Source organism: Rhinoderma darwinii, unplaced genomic scaffold, assembly GCF_050947455.1.
Source record: "Rhinoderma darwinii isolate aRhiDar2 unplaced genomic scaffold, aRhiDar2.hap1 Scaffold_604, whole genome shotgun sequence".
Classification (NCBI taxonomy): Eukaryota; Metazoa; Chordata; class Amphibia; order Anura; family Rhinodermatidae; genus Rhinoderma; species Rhinoderma darwinii.
In genome coordinates, this window is record NW_027464159.1 from 113,444 (window position 1) to 133,971 (window position 20,528).

The 20,528-nt window shown below is 50.9% G+C and overlaps 1 long non-coding RNA gene across 1 annotated transcript; it reads right to left on the bottom strand.

Annotated features, from left to right (window-relative positions):
• Nucleotides 1-350: 350 nt before the first annotated feature.
• Nucleotides 351-20,282, bottom strand: LOC142725448 (uncharacterized). The gene is made up of 3 exons (XR_012876526.1): nt 20,206-20,282; nt 2,392-2,501; nt 351-448 (listed from the first exon to the last, which is right to left on the bottom strand). It is a non-coding gene; the product is annotated as an uncharacterized LOC142725448 (long non-coding RNA).
• Between the last annotated feature and the right edge of the window lie 246 nt (nt 20,283-20,528).

Below are 20,528 nucleotides of genomic sequence, written 5' to 3' on the forward strand. Positions count from 1 at the left end.
TGTTATGAGCTCCTCCTCTTCTCTGAGCTCCTCCCCTTCTCTGAGCTCCTCCCCTTCTCTGAGCTCCTCCCCTTCTCTGAGCACCTCCCCTTCTATGAGCTCCTCCCCTTCTCTGAGCTCCTCCCATTCTCTGAGCTCCTCCCCTTCTCTGAGCTCCTCCCCCCACAGACCCCAATAAACTATGCAGGTGAGATGGAGTCACCGACTATGGATGTGCACTAATGCAGAAAAGATTTAAAGCAGCCAACACCAAAGACGTGTTAATAAATGAAAGAAAAATATGTGACCCCTTATAGTAGCTACACCGGGAGTCCCCTCACCTCTTGTAGAGCTCCATCACGATGGTGTAGTTACTGCTGGTCACAGAACTGTTGAATCCCAGCTGGTAAAGCGTTGATCTACCGAGCGAGACTCCTTCTTCCACCAGGATCCCCAAATTATACAGACCCTGAAACCACCGCACAAGAGATCTGTCAGCGTAACAGTCACACCATCAGTAAAAATACAACAGATGTAGCAGAGCTCAGATTGTATGTAACATCTACTACATTATCTGTACTCAGAGAGTTATCACTGTGTGTTATCTGTGGTGTTACATAGGACTGCAGGTGACACTACTACATTATCTGTACTCAGAGAGTTATCACTGTGTTATCTGTGGTGTTACATAGGACTGCAGGTAACATCTACTACATTATCTGTACTCAGAGAGTTATCACTGTGTTATCTGTGGTGTTACATGGGACTGCAGGTAACATCTACTACATTATCTGTACTCAGAGAGTTATCACTGTGTTATCTGTGGTGTTACATAGGACTGCAGGTAACATCTACTACATTATCTGTACTCAGAGAGTTATCACTGTGTTATCTGTGGTGTTACATAGGACTGCAGGTAACATCTACTACATTATCTGTACTCAGAGAGTTATCACTGTGTGTTATCTGTGGTGTTACATAGGACTGCAGGTGACACTACTACATTATCTGTACTCAGAGAGTTATCACTGTGTTATCTGTGGTGTTACATAGGACTGCAGGTAACATCTACTACATTATCTGTGCTCAGAGAGTTATCACTGTGTTATCTGTGGTGTTACATAGGACTGCAGGTAACATCTACTACATTATCTTTACTTGGAGAGTTATTACTGTGTTATCTGTGGTGTTACATAGGACTGCAGGTAACACTACTACATTATCTGTACTCAGAGAGTTATCACTGTGATATCTGTGGTGTTACATAGGACTGCAGGTAACACTACTAAATTATCTGTACTCAGAGAGTTATCACTGTGTTATCTGTGGTGTTACATAGGACTGCAGGTAACACTATTACATTATCTGTAATCAGAGAGTTATCACTGTTATCTGTGGTGTTACATAGGACTGCAGGTAACACTACTACATTATCTGTAATCAGAGAGTTATCACTGTGGTATCTGTGGTGTTACATAGGACTGCAGGTAACATCTACTACATTATCTGTACTCAGAGAGTTATCACTGTTATCTGTGGTGTTACATAGGACTGCAGGTAACATCTACTACATTATCTGTACTCAGAGAGTTATCACTGTGTTATCTGTGGTGTTACATAGGACTGCAGGTAACATCTACTACATTATCTGTACTCAGAGATTTATCACTGTGTGTTATCTGTGGTGTTACATAGGACTGCAGGTAACACTGCTACATTATCTGTACTCAGAGATTTATCACTGTGTGTTATCTGTGGTGTTACATAGGACTGCAGGGAACATCTACTACATTATCTGTACTCAGAGAGTTATCACTGTGTTATCTGTGGTGTTACATAGGACTGCAGGTAACACTACTACATTATCTGTACGCAGAGAGTTATCACTGTGTTATCTGTGGTGTTACATAGGACTGCAGATAACACTACTACATTATCTGTACGCAGAGAGTTATCACTGTGTTATCTGTGGTGTTACATAGGACTGCAGGTAACACTACTACATTATCTGTAATCAGAGAGTTATCACTGTGTTATCTGCGGTGTTACATAGGACTGCAGGTAACACTACTACATTATCTGTACTCAGAGAGTTATCACTGTGTTATCTGTGGTGTTACATAGGACTGCAGGTAACACTACTACATTATCTGTACTCAGAGCGTTATCACTGTGTTATCTGTGGTGTTACATAGGACTGCAGGTAACACTACTACATTATCTGTACGCAGAGAGTTATCACTGTGTTATCTGTGGTGTTACATAGGACTGCAGGTAACACTACTACATTATCTGTAATCAGGGAGTTATCACTGTGTTATCTGTGGTGTTACATAGGACTGCAGGTAACACTACTACATTATCTGTAATCAGAGAGATCCTATTTGGGGTTGTGCGGAGCTCGTCTGGTACCTGCGGGTCCTGCTGTAACGCTGCTGCTGTGTACATTTCCACCGCTGCCTGCACGTTCCTTTTCCTCCTGACATGTGACGTGTAGAATAGATCTCCCATCTTAATCTGAGCTGCAGGAGGGGGACAGTAATGAGTGCACAGCGGGGTCCGTCCTCCATGTAGCCCCCCAGTCATTCTAATCATCACATTGATCTCGGTTTATATCGGACACATCTCCAGAAAATACAAGCTCCTGAATCTTCTATCAGGTTGTTGTGTCTGATTCCAGGAAAGCTGGGTGACATCACAGCGGACATTTACCCCGGGTGACATCACAGCGGACATTTACCCCGGGTGACATCACAGCGGACATTTACCCCGGGTGACATCACTGTGGACATTTACCCCGTGTGACATCACAGCGGACATTTACCCCGGGTGACATCACAGCGGACATTTACGCAGGGTGACATCACAGTGGACATTTACCCTGGGTGACATCACAGCGGACATTTACCCCGGGTGACATCACAGCGGACATTTATCCCGGGTGACATCACAGCGGACATTTACCCCGGGTGACATCACAGCGGACATTTACCCCGGGCGACATCACAGCGGACATTTACCCCGGGTGACATCACTGCAGACGTTTACGCCAGATGGCATCACAGCGGACATTTGTGACACCACAGCGGACATTTACCCCGGGTGACATCACAGCGGACATTTATGCAGGGTGACATCACAGCGGACATTTACCCCGGGTGACATCACAGCGGACATTTACCCCGGGTGACATCACAGCGGACATTTACGCAGGGTGACATCACAGCGGACATTTAGCCCGGGTGACATCACAGCGGACATTTACCCCGGGTGACATCACAGCGGACATTTACACCGGGTGACATCACTGTGGACATTTACCCCGGGTGACATCACTGTGGACATTTACCCCGGGTGACATCACAGCGGACATTTACCCCGGGTGACATCACAGCGGACATTTACCCCGGGTGACATCACAGCGGACATTTACGCAGGGTGACATCACAGCGGACATTTACCCAGGGTGACATCACTGCGGACATTTACCCAGGGTGACATCACAGCGGACATTTACCCCGGGTGACATCACAGCGGACATTTATCCCGGGTGACATCACAGCGGACATTTACCCCGGGTGACATCACAGCGGACGTTTACGCCAGATGGCATCACAGCGGACATTTGTGACAACACAGCGGACATTTACCCCGGGTGACATCACTGCGGACATTTACCCTGGGTGACATCACAGCGGACATTTACCCAGGGTGACATCACAGCGGACATTTATCCCGGGTGACATCACAGCGGACATTTACCCCGGGTGACATCACAGCGGACATTTACCCCGGGTGACATCACTGCAGACGTTTACGCCAGATGGCATCACAGCGGACATTTGTGACACCACAGCGGACATTTACCCCGGGTGACATCACAGCGGACATTTATGCAGGGTGACATCACAGCGGACATTTACCCTGGGTGACATCACAGCGGACATTTACCCCGGGTGACATCACAGCGGACATTTACGCAGGGTGACATCACAGCGGACATTTACCCCGGGTGACATCACAGCGGACATTTACCCCGGGTGACATCACAGCAGACATTTACCCCGGGTGACATCACTGCGGACATTTACCCCGGGTGACATCACAGCGGACATTTACCCCGGGTGACATCACTGCGGACATTTACCCCGTGTGACATCACAGAGGACATTTACGCAGGGTGACATCACAGCGGACATTTACCCCGGGTGACATCACAGTGGACATTTAGCCCGGGTGACATCACAGCGGACATTTACGCAGGGTGACATCACAGCGGACATTTAGCCCGGGTGACATCACAGCGGACATTTACCCCGGGTGACATCACAGCGGACATTTACCCCGGGTGACATCACAGCGGACATTTACCCCGGGTGACATCACAGAGGACATTTACGCAGGGTGACATCACAGCGGACATTTACCCCGGGTGACATCACAGCGGACATTTACCCCGGGTGACATCACAGCGGACATTTACCCCGGGTGACATCACAGCGGACATTTACCCTGGGTGACATCACAGCGGACATTAACCCCGGGTGACATCACAGCGGACATTTACCCCGGGTGACATCACAGCGGACATTTACCCAGGGTGACATCACTGCGGACATTTACCCCGGGTGACATCACTGCGGACATTTACCCCGGGTGACATCACAGCTTTCCAGGTCTCCTTAATGACAACATCTAGTCACGCAGTAATATCCCCGTCTCAGGATGACAGAAGAGGACGACTTACAAATGTTTGGATTTTGGGGCAAATGCTTTTCCGCCATGAACCCCCATGCAACAACAACAAATACAACAACTACTACTACTACTCCAATCACATCCAGAGCTGCATTAAAAATCATGTTGCTACATTATATCTTATATTCCAGTTACTTCAAGAGCTGCATTTACAATCCTGCGGTTACATCAGGTTATATACTCCAGCATCCACAATTCTGTTACATCAGGTCTTATACTATAGTCACATCCACAGCTGCATCCACAATTCTGTTACATCAGGTCTTATACTATAGTCACATCCACAGCTGCATCCACAATTCTGTTACATCAGGTCTTATACTATAGTCACATCCACAGCTGCATCCACAATTCTGTTACATCAGGTCTTATACTATAGTCACATCCACAGCTGCCTCATATTTCTGCTCCACCCGTCCAGTATTTTACGTGATCTTTATTTCTTTATAATGATCGTTTGATCTCATGGTATAAACCTCTTCCCAGCGACCGCTTTTATGTGGATCCCTAAACGAACCCTGATGCAGGACGGAACCGCCACCACTGCCACCGCCGCGACCGCCGCGACCACCGCCATCACCGCTACCACCGCCACCACCGCACCTGCCGGGGCAGTAAAAGCTCAACTTCGAGGCATAACTGTATAGGGGCATTATACTGTATGGGGGCATTGTGCTGTATGGGGGCATTATACTATATGGGGGCATTATACTGTATGTGGGCATTGTGCTGTATGGGGGCATTATACTGTATGGGGGCATAATACTGTATGGGGCATTATACTGTATGGGGGCATTATACTGTATGGGGGCATTGTGCTATAAGGGGGCATTGTGCTGTATGGGGGCATTATACTGTATGAGGGCATTATACTGTATGGGGGCATTATACTGTATGGGGACATTATGCTGTATGGGGGTATTATACTGTATGTGGGCATTGTGCTGTATGGGGGCATTATACTGTATGGGGGCATTATACTGTATGGGGCATTATACTGTATGGGGGCATTATACTGTATGGGGCATTGTGCTATAAGGGGGCATTGTGCTGTATGGGGGCATTATACTGTATGAGGGCATTATACTGTATGGGGGCATTATACTGTATGGGGACATTATGCTGTATGGGGGTATTATACTGTATGTGGGCATTGTGCTGTATGGGGGCATTATACTGTATGGGGGCATTATACTGTATGGGGCATTATACTGTATGGGGGCATTATACTGTATGGGGCATTGTGCTATAAGGGGGCATTGTGCTGTATGGGGGCATTATACTGTATGAGGGCATTATACTGTATGGGGGCATTATACTGTATGGGGACATTATGCTGTATGGGGGCATTATACTGTATGGGGACATTATACTGTATGGGGACATTATACTGTATGGGGCATTATACTGTATGGGGGCATTATACTGTATGGGGGCATTGTGCTATAAGGGGGCATTGTGCTGTATGGGGGCATTATACTGTATGGGGGCATTATGCTGTATGGGGGCATTATACTGTATGGGGCATTATACTGTATGGGGGCATTATACTGTATGGGGGCATTATACTGTATGGGGGCATTATACTGAATAGGGGTATTATACTGAATAGGGGTATTATACTGTATGGGGCATTATACTGTATGTGGGCATTATACTGTATGGGGGCATTATATTGTATGGGGGCATTATATTGTATGGGGGCATTATACTGTATGGGGGCATTATGCTGTATGGGGCAGCTATGGGGAGCATTATACTGTATAGGGGCATTATACTGTATGAGGGCATTATACTGTATGGGGGCATTATACTGTATGGGGGCATTATACTGTATGGGGGCAGCTATGGGGAGCATTATACTGTATGTGGGCATTATGCTGTATGGGGCATTATACTGTATGGGGGCATTATACTGTATGGGGGCATTATAATGTATGGGTGTATTATACTGTATGGGGCATTATACTGTATAGGGGCATTATACTGTATGGGGGCATTATACTGTATGTGGGCATTATACTGTATGGGGGCATTATACTGTATGGGGGCATTATACTGTATGTGGGCATTATACTGTATGGGGGCATTATATTGTATGGGGGCATTATACTGTATGGGGGCATTATGCTGTATGGGGCAGCTATGGGGAGCATTATACTGTATAGGGGCATTATACTGTATAGGGGCATTATACTGTATGAGGGCATTATACTGTATGGGGGCATTATACTGTATGGGGGCATTATACTGTATGGGGGCAGCTATGGGGAGCATTATACTGTATGTGGGTATTATGCTGTATGGGGCATTATACTGTATGGGGGCATTATACTGTATGGGGGCATTATAATGTATGGGTGTATTATACTGTATGGGGCATTATACTGTATAGGGGCATTATACTGTATGGGGGCATTATACTGTATGTGGGCATTATACTGTATGGGGGCATTGTGCTGTATGGGGGCATTATACTGTATGGGGGCATTATACTGTATGGGGGCATTGTGCTGTATGGGGGCATTGTGCTGTATGGGGGCATTATACTGTATGGGGGCATTATACTGTATGGGGGCATTATACTGTATGGGGGCATTATACTATATGGGGGCATTATACTGTATGTGGGCATTATGCTGTATGGGGGCATTGTGCTGTATGGGGGCATTATACTGTATGAGGGCATTATACTGTATGGGGGCATTATACTGTATAGGGGCAATATACTGTATGGGGCATTATACTGTATGGGGGCATTATACTGTATGGGGGCATTATACTGTATGTGGGCATTATGCTGTATGGGGGCATTATACTGTATGGGGGCATTATACAGTATGGGGGCATTATACTGTATGTGGGCATTATGCTGTATGGGGGCATTATACTGTATGGGGGCATTATACTGTATGTGGGCATTATGCTGTATGGGGGCATTATACTGTATGGGGGCATTATACAGTATGGGGGCATTATACTGTATGTGGGCATTATACTGTATGGGGGCATTATACTGTATGGGGGCATTATACTGTATGAGGGCATTATACTGAATAGGGGTATTATACTGAATAGGGGCATTATACTGTATGTGGGCATTATACTGTATGGGGGCATTATATTGTATGGGGGCATTATACTGTATGGGGGCATTATGCTGTATGGGGCAGCTATGGGGAGCATTATACTGTATAGGGGCATTATACTGTATGGGGGCATTATGCTGTTTTTTTGGCAGCTATGGGGGCATTATACTGTATGAGGGCATTATACTGTATGGGGGCAGCTATGGGGAGCATTATACTGTATGTGGGCATTATGCTGTATGGGGCATTATACTGTATGGGGGCATTATGCTGTATGGGGCATTATACTGTATGGGGGCATTATAATGTATGGGGGTATTATACTGTATGGGGCATTATACTGTATAGGGGCATTATACTGTATGGGGGCAGTTAAGGGGGCATTATACTGTATGGGGCGGCTATGGGGGCATTATACTCTATGGTAGCAGCAATAGGGGCATTATACTGTATATGGCAGCTATGGGGGCATTATACTGTATGGGGCAGTTATGGGGCATTTTACTGTATGGGGCAGCTATGGGGGCATTATACTGTATGGTAGCAGTGAAAGGGGCATTACACTGTGTGGGAGCCACTATCGGAGCATTATACTGTATGGGGCAGCTATGGGGGCATTATACTGTATGGGGCAGCTATGGGGGCATTATACTGTATGGGGGCAGCTATGGGGACATTATACTGTATGTTGGCAGCTATGGGGACATTATACTGTATGGTGGCAGCTATGGGGACATTATACTATATAGGGGCAGCTATGTGGGCATTATACTGTGTGGGAGACACTATGGGGGCTTTATACTGTATGGGGGTAGCTATGGGGTCATTATACTGTATGGGGCAGCTATGGAGGCATTATACTGTATGGGGCAGCTATGGGGGCATTATACTGTATTGGGGCAGTTATGTGGGGCATTATACTGTATGGGGCAGCTATGGGGGCATTATACTGTATGGGGGCAGGCAGCTACGGGGGAATTATACTGTATGGTGGCAGCCATGGGGGCATTATAATATATAGGGGCAGCTATGAGGGCATTATACTGTGTGGGAGCCACTATCAGAGCATTATACTGTATGGGGGCTTTATACTGTATGGGGCAGCTATGGGGGCATTTTTTTTATGGGGGCAGCTATGGGGGCATTATACTATATGGGGGCAGCTATGGGGGCATTATACTGTATGGGGCAGCTATGGGGGCATTATACTGTATGGGGGCAGCTATGGGGGCATTATACTATATGGTGGCAGCTATGGGGGAATTATACTGTATGGGGCAGCTATGGGGGCATTATACTGTATGGGGGCAGCTCTGGGGGCATTATACTGTATGGGAGCAGCTATGGGGGCATTATACTATATGGGGTAGCTATGGGGGCATTATACTGTATTGGGGCAGTTATGGGGGCATTATGCTGTATGGGGCAGCTATGGGGGCATTATACTGTATTGTAGCAGCGATAGGGGCATTATACTGTATGGGGGCATTATACTATATGGGGGCAGCTATTGGGGCATTGTACAGTATGGGGCAGTTATGGGGGCATTACACTGTATGGGGCAGCTATGGGGGCATTATACTGTATGGTAGCAGTGATAGGGGCATTATACGATATGGGGTAGCTATGGGGGCATTATACTGTATGGTGGATGCTATGGGGGCATTATACTGTATGGTGGCAGCTATGGGAGCATTATACTGTATGGTGGAAGCTATGGGGGAATTATACTATATAGGGGCAGCTATGTGGGAATTATACTGTGTGGGAGGCACTATGGGGGCTTTATACTGTATGGGGCAGCTATGGGGGCATTATACTGTATGGGGGCAGCTATGGGGTCATTATACTGTATGGGGCAGCTATGGGGGCATTATACTGTATGGGGCAGCTATGGGGACATTATACTGTATAGTGGCAGTTATGGGGGCATTATACTGTATGGGGGCAGCTCTGGGGGCATTATACTGTATGGGAGCAGCTATGGGGACATTATACTATATGCGGTAGCTATGGGGGCATTATACTGTATGGCGGCAGTTATGGGGGGCATTATACTGTATGGGGCAGCTATGGGGGCATTATACTGTATGGTAGCAGCGATAGGGGCATTATACTGTATGGGGGCTGCTATGGGGCATTATACTAAATGGGGGCAGCTATTGGGGCATTGTACTGTATGGGGCAGTTATGGGGGCATTATATTGTATGGGGCAGCTATGGGGGCATTATACTGTATGGTAGCAGTGATAGGGGCATTATACTGTATGGGGTAGCTATGGGGGCATTATACTGTATGGTGGCAGCTATGGGTGCATTATACTATATGGGCAGAGCTATGGGGGCATTATACTGTGTGGGAGCCACTATCAGAGCATTATACTGTATGGGGCATTATACTGTATGGGGGAAGCTTAGGGGGCATTATACTGTATGGGGGCAGCTATGGGGGCATTATATTGTATGGGGGCAGCTATGGGGCATTATACTGTATGGTGGCAGCTATGGGGCCATTATACTGTATGGTGAAAGCTATGGGGGCATTATACTATATGTGTAATGACTGGGGTGGGGAGACAGACAAGTGAGCCCTAATCTACCCGCCACTCAGTCCCTGCCTACTTGCAACGACCCGCCCTAGGCGACGGGGTACAACTGGGCGACGGTCCCTACGCTCAATAAGTGCACGACAGACAAACAGACAAGGGTACACATAGCTAGGGGGAGAAGGGGCAGTTGCCCACGGCAACACCGTGAGCAACAACAGAAGTGAACAAGCCGAGTCAAACCAGGAGAGTACGAGGTGCCAAACGCAGAGCAGGAGAGTAGTGAACAAGCCGAGTCAAACCAGAAGTGTACGAGGTACCAAACGCAGAGCAGGAGAGTAGTGAACAAGTCGAGTCAAACCAGGAGTGTACGAGGTACCAAACGCAGAGCAGGAGAGTAGTCAGCAAGCCGGGGTCAATATGAAGCAAGGACAATAGTACAAGAAGCTGCAGCAGGGCCAGGAAACCAAACGAGAAGAATCACAAGCAAAGGAGGAACAGGAAAGGCAGGTATAAATAGACAGAGGGCGGGAGCTAGCTCCGTCTGGCCAGGCTGTGATAGGCTCTCCCACTCCTAAGCCTGCCATCCTGAGTGGTGGAAGATGGAGTCAGTCTCACAGACATAGAAGCAGGTGCAGACTGATTATCTATGGGCGTTAACCCCGAAGCTGTGCCTGGCAGATCCTTTACAATATGGGGGCAGTTGTGGGGGCATTACACTGTATGGGGCAGCTTTGGGGGGCATTATACTGTGTGGGAGGCAGTATGAAGGCATTATACTGTATGGGGCAGCTATGGGGGTATTATACTGTATGGGGGAAGCTATGGGGCATTATAATATATGGGGTCATTATACTGTTTGGAGGCAGCTATTGGGTTATTATACTGTATGGGGGCAGCTATAGGGTCATTATACTATATGAGGGCAGCTATGGGGGCATTTGTGGCGGAACGGGTGACGGTTACAGGCATTGTACCCAGATAAACGTTAAGCCTGCCGCACTCCGGCCATCCGGGTGCCATAGCTTAGATGGCGCCCGGTGCTAGATGGGGATATGTCCCCTCAAACTGCATTATGTTATGTTTGATAACCAGTTGTTTTATATTGTATTGTATTCAGTGCTGCTTCACTGTCCTCCCCCTCTAGGGTTAATCTTACACTGAAGGAGAATGAGAATGAGAATGAGTCACAGGCTAAGGCCTCATGCACACGACCGTATTTTTTCCCACCCGTAAATACTGGCGTAAATACGGGTTCGGTGTCACACGTATTCCACCCGTTTTGCACCAGTATTTACGAACCCGTGCCCGTAAATATGGGTCCGGTGTCACACGTATTCCACCCGTATTTACGAGCACGTTTTTGTCGGCAAAATAGCACTGCACTAATCGGCAGCCCCTTCTCTCTATCAGTGCAGGATAGAGAGAAGGGACAGCCTTTTCTGTAATAAAAGTTAAAGAAATTCATACTTACCCGGCCGTTGTCTTGGTGACGCGTCCCTCTCTTCACATCCAGCCCGACATCCCTGGATGACGCGGCAGTCCATGTGACCGCTGCAGCCTGTGATTGACCTGTGATTGGCTGCAGCGGTCACATGGCCTGAAACGTCATCCAGGACGTCGGCCCGGATGTCGAGAGGGACGCGTCACCAAGGCAACGGGCGGGAGACCGGACTGGAGGAAGCAGGAAGTTGTCGGTAAGTATGAACGTCTTTTATTTTTATTTTTTACAGGTTTATACTGATCGGTAGTCACTGTCCAGGGTGCTGAAAGAGTTACTGCCGATCAGTTAACTCTTTCAGCTCCCTGGACAGTGACTATTTACTGACGTCGCTTAGCAACGCTGCCGTAATGACGGGTGCACACATGTAGCTACCCGTCATTACAAGATCTCCATAGACTTCTATGGACTGTCCGTGCCGTTATTACGGCCTGAAATAGGACATGTTCTATCTTTTTCAACGGCACGGGCACCTTCCCGTGAGAAAACGGGAAGGCACCCGTCGCCAATAGAAGTCTATGAGCCCGTTATTACGGGTCGTAATTACGACCCGTAATAACGGGAGTTTTTACGGTCGTGTGCATGAGGCCTGAGAGCGGGAACTTATCTAATGTAAATAAGAAAAAGGAGGGGGCCTGTTTCCTGAGGGAGGGGTGAGTGAGGGATATCGTGGTGCTGGAGGAGAACTGAGTTAGTTGGAGCCCAGGAGAGGATGAGATAGCAGTGTGAGCTGCAGGCAGGGGCTGTCTACCTCAGAGATGGTACCTGACCTAGGGACAGTAATAGAGGACAAGTGCTGGAGTCCCGTCTAACTAAGGAGGATCTGGAGACACCCCAAAGGATGAAAGGTACAGTGGAGAGACCCCATAGTGAGGTAGCCTGTCCCATCCAGCCCAGAGGGGAGAAGCAGCAATGCATTGGTTCTGTGTGTGTCTGTCCCTGTTAATAAACGCGCCGCTGTGGCTTGTCCCCTGTTAATCTGTGTCGCCTGAATCTATCGCCCACATTCTCTTGGCGTAAACCGACCCCCACTGACCCGGTTTCGCCACATTTGGTGGCAGCGGTGGGATAGATTCAGCCCGTTCCTGGGGAAGCGGCAGGGGATAGGTACCCTGGTACCATCCGGCGCTTCGCGGCCAGACCTCAAGGGCGGACTGCCACACGTGCTGCAGTACAGGGGGACCACAGGCACCTAAATCCCCAGTCATGGAGCCTGACTCTATGGATCCTCCCGGCGGAGCAGAGGATGTCCCCTATGGCAGCTAACTCCGAATTATACTCCAAGAGCTGTGCCGGTTCCGGCGCATTGCCTTCTCGTCCCGCGACATCAAGGATCGGCTGATTGAGAAGCTCCAAGCCTGGGACCCGGCAAACCCGGCCGAGATGGGAGAGATGGCCGAGGGTGACGTTGACTACTGCCCCGAAGAATCGGCCAGTCGCCAGGGAACCGGCCGTAGCACCATCTCGGACGCCCAGGCCCTGCGGATGGGGGATCTGCTGACCGCTCTGGGGCCTCAAAGCTCCGAGGCCGAGCGCCTGATCATCGTTGGGGCCGTGGCCCGTGCAGTGGCACCCCCTGAACCAACAACCCCAATCCCTGCCGGGCCCCGAAGACCCCAACTACGATACAACGACCTCCCCAAGTTGGATCCTTCGTTCACGGATATCGATGCGCACCTAACCATGCTGGAGACACAGCTACAGGTGCATGACATCCCCACCACCGAATGGGCTCGCTACGTGGGGCCCAACCTGCAAGGGAGGGCCCTTGAAGTCTACCGGAGCCTAGGTCAAGAGGACGGACGTGACTACGGTTGCCTCCGGGACACCCTGCTTAAGAGGTATGCGATCACCCCAGAGACTTACAGAGAGCGGTTCCGTAATTTGACGCTCGCCGGCCAGGGTACCCATGTGGAACTGGCAGCCCAGCTCCGCTTAAGCTGCTCCAGGTGGGCCGAGGGGAAGAAGGCCTTCAGTCGGGAGGCCCTGGAGGACCTCGTCATTTTGGAGCAACTCCTCTCCAGGATGGAGGTCCCCGTTCGTGCCTGAGTCGCGGACCGCCACCCCAGCACCCCTGAAGATGCCGCCACCCTGGCTGACGAGTTCTTGGCCCACCGACCCCCGTGGAGAAGCCTTCCGCGCCAGGACCAACGCCGAGAGCTCCGAGCCCCTACCAAAATAGCGGAACCACCCCGGCCAACTTCGATGAGACCCCAGCCGCAGCCTACGGCCGCCCCGATCCCTCCAAGGGTCCGTGGCCCTACGGACTCCCGCCAGTGTTATGGGTGCCACCAGCCGGGGCACCTCCGACGGGACTGCCCCCTGGCCCAATCAACGGTGCCCTTTCCCAGACCAACCCCAACCCGGGTCGCCTTTTGCCCGGAGGCGGGCGACCCCGATGAGTGTGACCACCTCCTAGATGCACCAGAGGTGGAGCTTGCGAGCCTCGTGACGAACCAGGTCCCTGCCAACATGCAGGGCCACCGACAGCCCGTGGTGCTGGGACGCAGCACCGTCCAAGGACTCCGTGACTCGGGGGCATCCCTCACCCTGGTAAGAGCTGACCTGGTTCCCCAGTCCAAGGTTCTTCCCCAGCGATTAGCCCGGATTGCCCTGGCGGACGGACAGCAGCGGTCCATTCCCCGCGCCAGAGTCTACCTGGGGCCCCGGAAAAGGGGAGGTCGAAGTCGGGCTCATGCCGGATCTCCCCGCCGATGTCTTATTGGGGAACGACCTTGGGAACGGTCTCACAAGTCAGTTCGCTGGGACCGTGACCCGCAGCCAAGCCCAGGAGAACCTTTACCGGCCTCCACCACCGACCCGTGTAACCATCGAGGCTCCTCTCCCGAAAGCCCCGCCCCCCGAACCGGTGGGAAGTACCCAAGCCCCTGACGCCTCACAACTGACCGACCTGACGAACCCCCCGACATACCTGGGGGAGGTGGATAGGGTCGCTTTTAGGGAGGCCCAGCATACGGATCCTTCCCTGTCCTCTGCCCGTAGCCTGGCCGATCGACCACCCAGTGGAGTGGCCCAGGCAGGGTTCCAGTGGGACAACGGGCTGTTGTACCGGGTCGAAGCCCCGACCAAGCCCGAGTCGCCCTGGACCGCCTCCAAACAGCTGCTTGTTCCCCAAGCCTACTGTGCACGACTGTTAGCCCTGGCCCACGATATACCCGCGGCGGGTCACACTGGGACCAGGTCCACCAGGGCCCAGCTCTCGAAGGCTTTCTTTTGGCCAGGGCTGACTGAGGACATGCGGCGGTATCGACCTTCGTGCCCTGTCTGCCAACGGGTGGCGGGGGCCCCGCGCAAGGAAGGTGCCGCTCAGGCAGCTGCCCCTCATCCGAGAGCCCTTCCAGCGGGTGGCCATAGATCTGGTTGGCCCCATTAATCCACCCAGCCGAGGGGGAAAGCGTTACATCCTAACCCTGGTAGGCTTCGCTACCAGATACCCGGACGCAGTGGCTCTGTCCTCCATAGATGCTGAGCACGTCGCTCATGGACATCTTCAGCCGGGTGGGGTTCCCGCGTGAGGTACTCACAGACCAGGGATCTCAATTCCAGGGAGAACTCATGCAGGACTTCTGGAATCGGCACGGGGTGAGTTCTCTAAGAACCACCGCCTACCACCCCCAAACGAACGGACTGTGTGAAAGGTTCAACGGTACCCTCAAGCAGTTGCTACTCCGATACGTCAACTCGGAGGTGAGAGACTGGGACCGCTCCTTGAAGCAGCTTCTCTTTGCCTATCGAGAGGTGCCGCAGGAGTCTACCGGGCACTCCCCATTCGAGTTGCTGTTCGCGAGGCGGGTCCGGGGACCCTTGGACTTAGTCCGGGAAGGTTGGGAAGGGAAGTTTGCAAGCCCGGAGATCCCGGTAGTAGACTATGTGAGCCAAATGCGGGAGCGCCTAGCACGGCTGATGGATTTGGCCCATCAGCGATTGGAAGTAGCTCGAAGCCGTCAACGGGACGAGTACAACCGTAGCGCCCGACCCCGAGAGCTGGGGGTGGGGGAGAAGGTACTGGTCCTCGCGCCAGTACGAGGCAACAAGTTGCAGGCCAATTGGGCTGGACCGTACACTGTAGTGGGGCGACAGGGGACGACAAACTACCTAGTAGCCCACGACAAGGCAGAAAAGCGGGTACGGAACTACCACATAAACCGGCTCAAGGCCTATGTGGTAAGGGAGGTAGGAGCGGTCGCTATATGCTGCCCACACATGGACAACCATGACGTGGACCGCATCCCTGACCTACTGGCAGAGGCCCGATGCCAGACAGGGCTGGCAGATGTGCAGCTTGAAGTCCAGCTATCGCGCTTGCAGAGTAGGGAGATGGGGGAGGTGTTAGCAGCCCAGGAGGCCCTGTTCACCGCGTCCCCCGGACGTACCTCCCTAGTCGCTCACGAGGTCGACACTGGAGGAGCCCGACCCCTGAGGCAGCTCACGTTCCGAGTGGCTCCCTCAGTGCTGACCGCGATGAGGAAAGAAGTAGAAGAAATGCTGGAGATGGGGGTCATTGTACCATCTCACAGTCCTTGGGCCGCCGGCGTTGTGTTGGTCCCCAAGAAGGACAAAACCACGACGTTCTGTGTAGACTACCGGCGGCTGAACGAGGTAACCGTTACGGATGCCTATCCGATGCCCCGGATTGATAAGCTGCTCGATAGGCTGGGAGGGGCACGCTTCGTGCCCACTCTGGATCTCAGCAAGGGCTACTGGCAGATTCCTCTGACCAAGGAAGCCCAAGGGCGCTAGGCGTTCATCACCCCGTTCGGCCTGTTTGAATTTACGTGCATGCCATTCGGGATGAAGAACGCCCCCGCGACCTTCCAGAGGGTGGTCGACCGGATCCTCGTGGGGTGTCAGGAGTTTGCCCAGGCCTACCTGGACGATATCGCTATCTTTAGCGAGACTTGGGAGGAACACTTGGGGCACGTGGCGCAGATCCTGGAGCGCATCCGGTACGCCGGCCTCACCATCCGCCCCGACAAGTGCCAGATGGGGATGGCAGAAGTTGCCTACTTGGGGCACCGAGTGGGCAGCGGACAGATCCGCCCCGAGCCGGCCAAGGTGGAGGCCATTCTCCAATGGCCCCGGCCGGCCAACCAGAAGCAGGTTAGGGCCTTTCTGGGAGGCACTATGGGGGCATTATACTGTGTGGTGGCAGCTATGTGGGCATTATACTGTGTGGGAGGCACTATGGGGGCATTATACTGTGTGGGAGGCACTATGGGGGCATTATACTATATGTGGGCAGCTATGGGGGCATAATAATATGTGGAGGCAGCTATGGGGACATTATACTGTGTGGGAGGCACTATGGGGGCATTATACTGTGTGGTGGCAGCTATGTGGGCATTATACTGTGTGGGGGCACTATGGGGGCATTATACTGTGTGGGAGGCACTATGTGGGTATTATACTGTGTGGGGGCAGCTATGTGGGCATTATACTGTGTGGGGGCACTATGGGGGCATTATACTATTTGTGGGCAGCTACGGGGCATAATAATGTGTGGAGGCAGTTATGGGAGCATTATACTGTGTGGAGGCAGTTATGGGGGCATTATACTGTGTGGAGGCAGTTATGGGGACATTATACTGTGTGGTGGCAGCTATGTGGGCATTATACTGTGTGGGAGGCACTATGTGGGCATTATACTGTGTGGAGGCAGTTATGGGAGCATTATACTGTGTGGAGGCAGTTATGGGGGCATTATACTGTGTGGAGGCAGTTATGGGGACATTATACTGTGTGGTGGCAGCTATGTGGGCATTATACTGTGTGGGAGGCACTATGTGGGCATTATACTGTGTGGAGGCAGTTATGGGAGCATTATACTGTGTGGAGGCAGTTATGGGGGCATTATACTGTGTGGAGGCAGTTATGGGGACATTATACTGTGTGGTGGCAGCTATGTGGGCATTATACTGTGTGGGAGGCACTATGTGGGCATTATACTGTGTGGGAGGCACTATGTGGGCATTATACTGTGTGGGGGCACTATGGGGGCATTATACTGTGTGGGAGGCACTATGTGGGCATTATACTGTGTGGTGGCAGCTATGTGGGCATTATACTGTGTGGGGGCACTATGGGGCATTATACTGTGTGGTGGCAGCTATGTGGGCATTATACTGTGTGGGGGCACTATGGGGGCATTATACTGTGTGGGAGGCACTATGGGGACATTATACTGTGTGGGAGGCACTACGGGGGCATTATACTGTGTGGTGGCAGCTATGTGGGCATTATACTGTGTGGGGGCACTATGGGGGCATTATACTGTGTGGGAGGCACTATGGGGGCATTATACTGTGTGGGAGGCACTATGTGGGCATTATACTGTGTGGGAGGCACTATGGGGGCATTATACTGTGTGGTGGCAGCTATGTGGGCATTATACTGTGTGGAGGCAGTTATGGGGGCATTATACTGTGTGGAGGCAGTTATGGGGACATTATACTGTGTGGAGGCAGCTATGGGGGCATTATACTGTGTGGAGGCAGTTATGGGGGCATTATACTGTGTGGAGGCAGCTATGGGGACATTATAATGTGTGGAGGCAGCTATGGGGGCATTATACTGTGTGGGGAGCACTATGGGGACATTATACTGTGTGGAGGCAGTTATGGGAGCATTATACTGTGTGGAGGCAGCTATGGGGACATTATACTGTGTGGAGGCAGCTATGGGGGCATTATACTGTGTGGGGAGCACTATGGGGGCATTATACTGTGTGGAGGCAGTTATGGGGACATTATACTGTGTGGAGGCAGTTATGGGGACATTATACTGTGTGGAGGCAGCTATGGGACATTATACTGTGTGGAGGCAGTTATGGGGACATTATACTGTGTGGGGAGCACTATGGGGACATTATACTGTGTGGAGGCAGCTATGGGGACATTATACTGTGTGGAGGCAGCTATGGGGGCATTATACTGTGTGGGGAGCACTATGGGGGCATTATACTGTGTGGAGGCAGTTATGGGGACATTATACTGTGTGGAGGCAGTTATGGGGACATTATACTGTGTGGAGGCAGCTATGGGACATTATACTGTGTGGAGGCAGTTATGGGGACATTATACTGTGTGGGGAGCACTATGGGGACATTATACTGTGTGGAGGCAGCTATGGGGGCATTATACTGTGTGGGGAGCACTATGGGGGCATTATACTGTGTGGAGGCAGTTATGGGGACATTATACTGTGTGGAGGCAGTTATGGGGACATTATACTGTGTGGAGGCAGCTATGGGACATTATACTGTGTGGAGGCAGTTATGGGGACATTATACTGTGTGGGGAGCACTATGGGGACATTATACTGTGTGGAGGCAGCTATGGGGGCATTATACTGTGTGGGGAGCACTATGGGGGCATTATACTGTGTGGAGGCAGTTATGGGGACATTATACTGTGTGGAGGCAGTTATGGGGACATTATACTGTGTGGAGGCAGCTATGGGACATTATACTGTGTGGAGGCAGTTATGGGGACATTATACTGTGTGGGGAGCACTATGGGGACATTATACTGTGTGGAGGCAGCTATGGGGGCATTATACTGTGTGGAGGCAGTTATGGGGACATTATACTGTGTGGAGGCAGCTATGGGACATTATACTGTGTGGAGGCAGTTATGGGGACATTATACTGTGTGGGGAGCACTATGGGGACATTATACTGTGTGGAGGCAGCTATGGGGGCATTATACTGTGTGGAGGCAGTTATGGGGACATTATACTGTGTGGAGGCAGTTATGGGGACATTATACTGTGTGGAGGCAGCTATGGGGACATTATACTGTGTGGAGGCAGCTATGGGGGCATTATACTGTGTGGAGGCAGTTATGGGGACATTATACTGTGTGGAGGCAGTTATGGGAGCATTATACTATATGGGGACAGCTATTTGGTATTATACTGTGTGGGCTGAATCGGGTGTGTATGGGCGGGGATTGGGCAGTATTAGCGGCATGGCTTAAATTGAAAAATATTGCCGCTACGCACTATGCACTCCGCATGGGTTGTCCCTCTGCGATACTTGAATGTTGGGATGTATGCATCCATTGAACCAGCAGCCTGAGGAAATGAGCAGAATTGTGCCTGCAGCTCTGGATGTGACTGGAGCATAAAGCATTATAAAACCCGAGATGAGCACTATACATGAAATGACCCCGTATATAATCTACGGATCACTGGGAGCAGTTCTGTATTATTGCTCTTTTGATCCTGTTCACCCACGTTCACACACAGTAGAACTTCTGGCTTTATAAACTGTCCTGCTTTATGACACGCTGCACTACAGAACTTCACTCACCATAAGCCGGAGGTCGGTCGCTCTGGGTCGACAGGTTATAATATTTCCACACACAATCAATCTGCATAAAGCGGCTCACCAGACCGTCCTGCGAACAACATGTTATCAGCTTCATATGTAAATAGTCTGCTTGCTGTCAGTGAATGGACATATTTATTTAGAGGTGTGGCTATTGGGAATGCAGAGGTAACAGTTGCACCCGGGCCCTGGTGACAGAGGGGGCCTAAAAGCCCTTCTGACCAATAGGAGATGCCAGTTTTATAAATGACACATGGTAGGTGGGGGCCCTGGTACAGATTTAATGTTGGGGTCCGGAAGCTTCA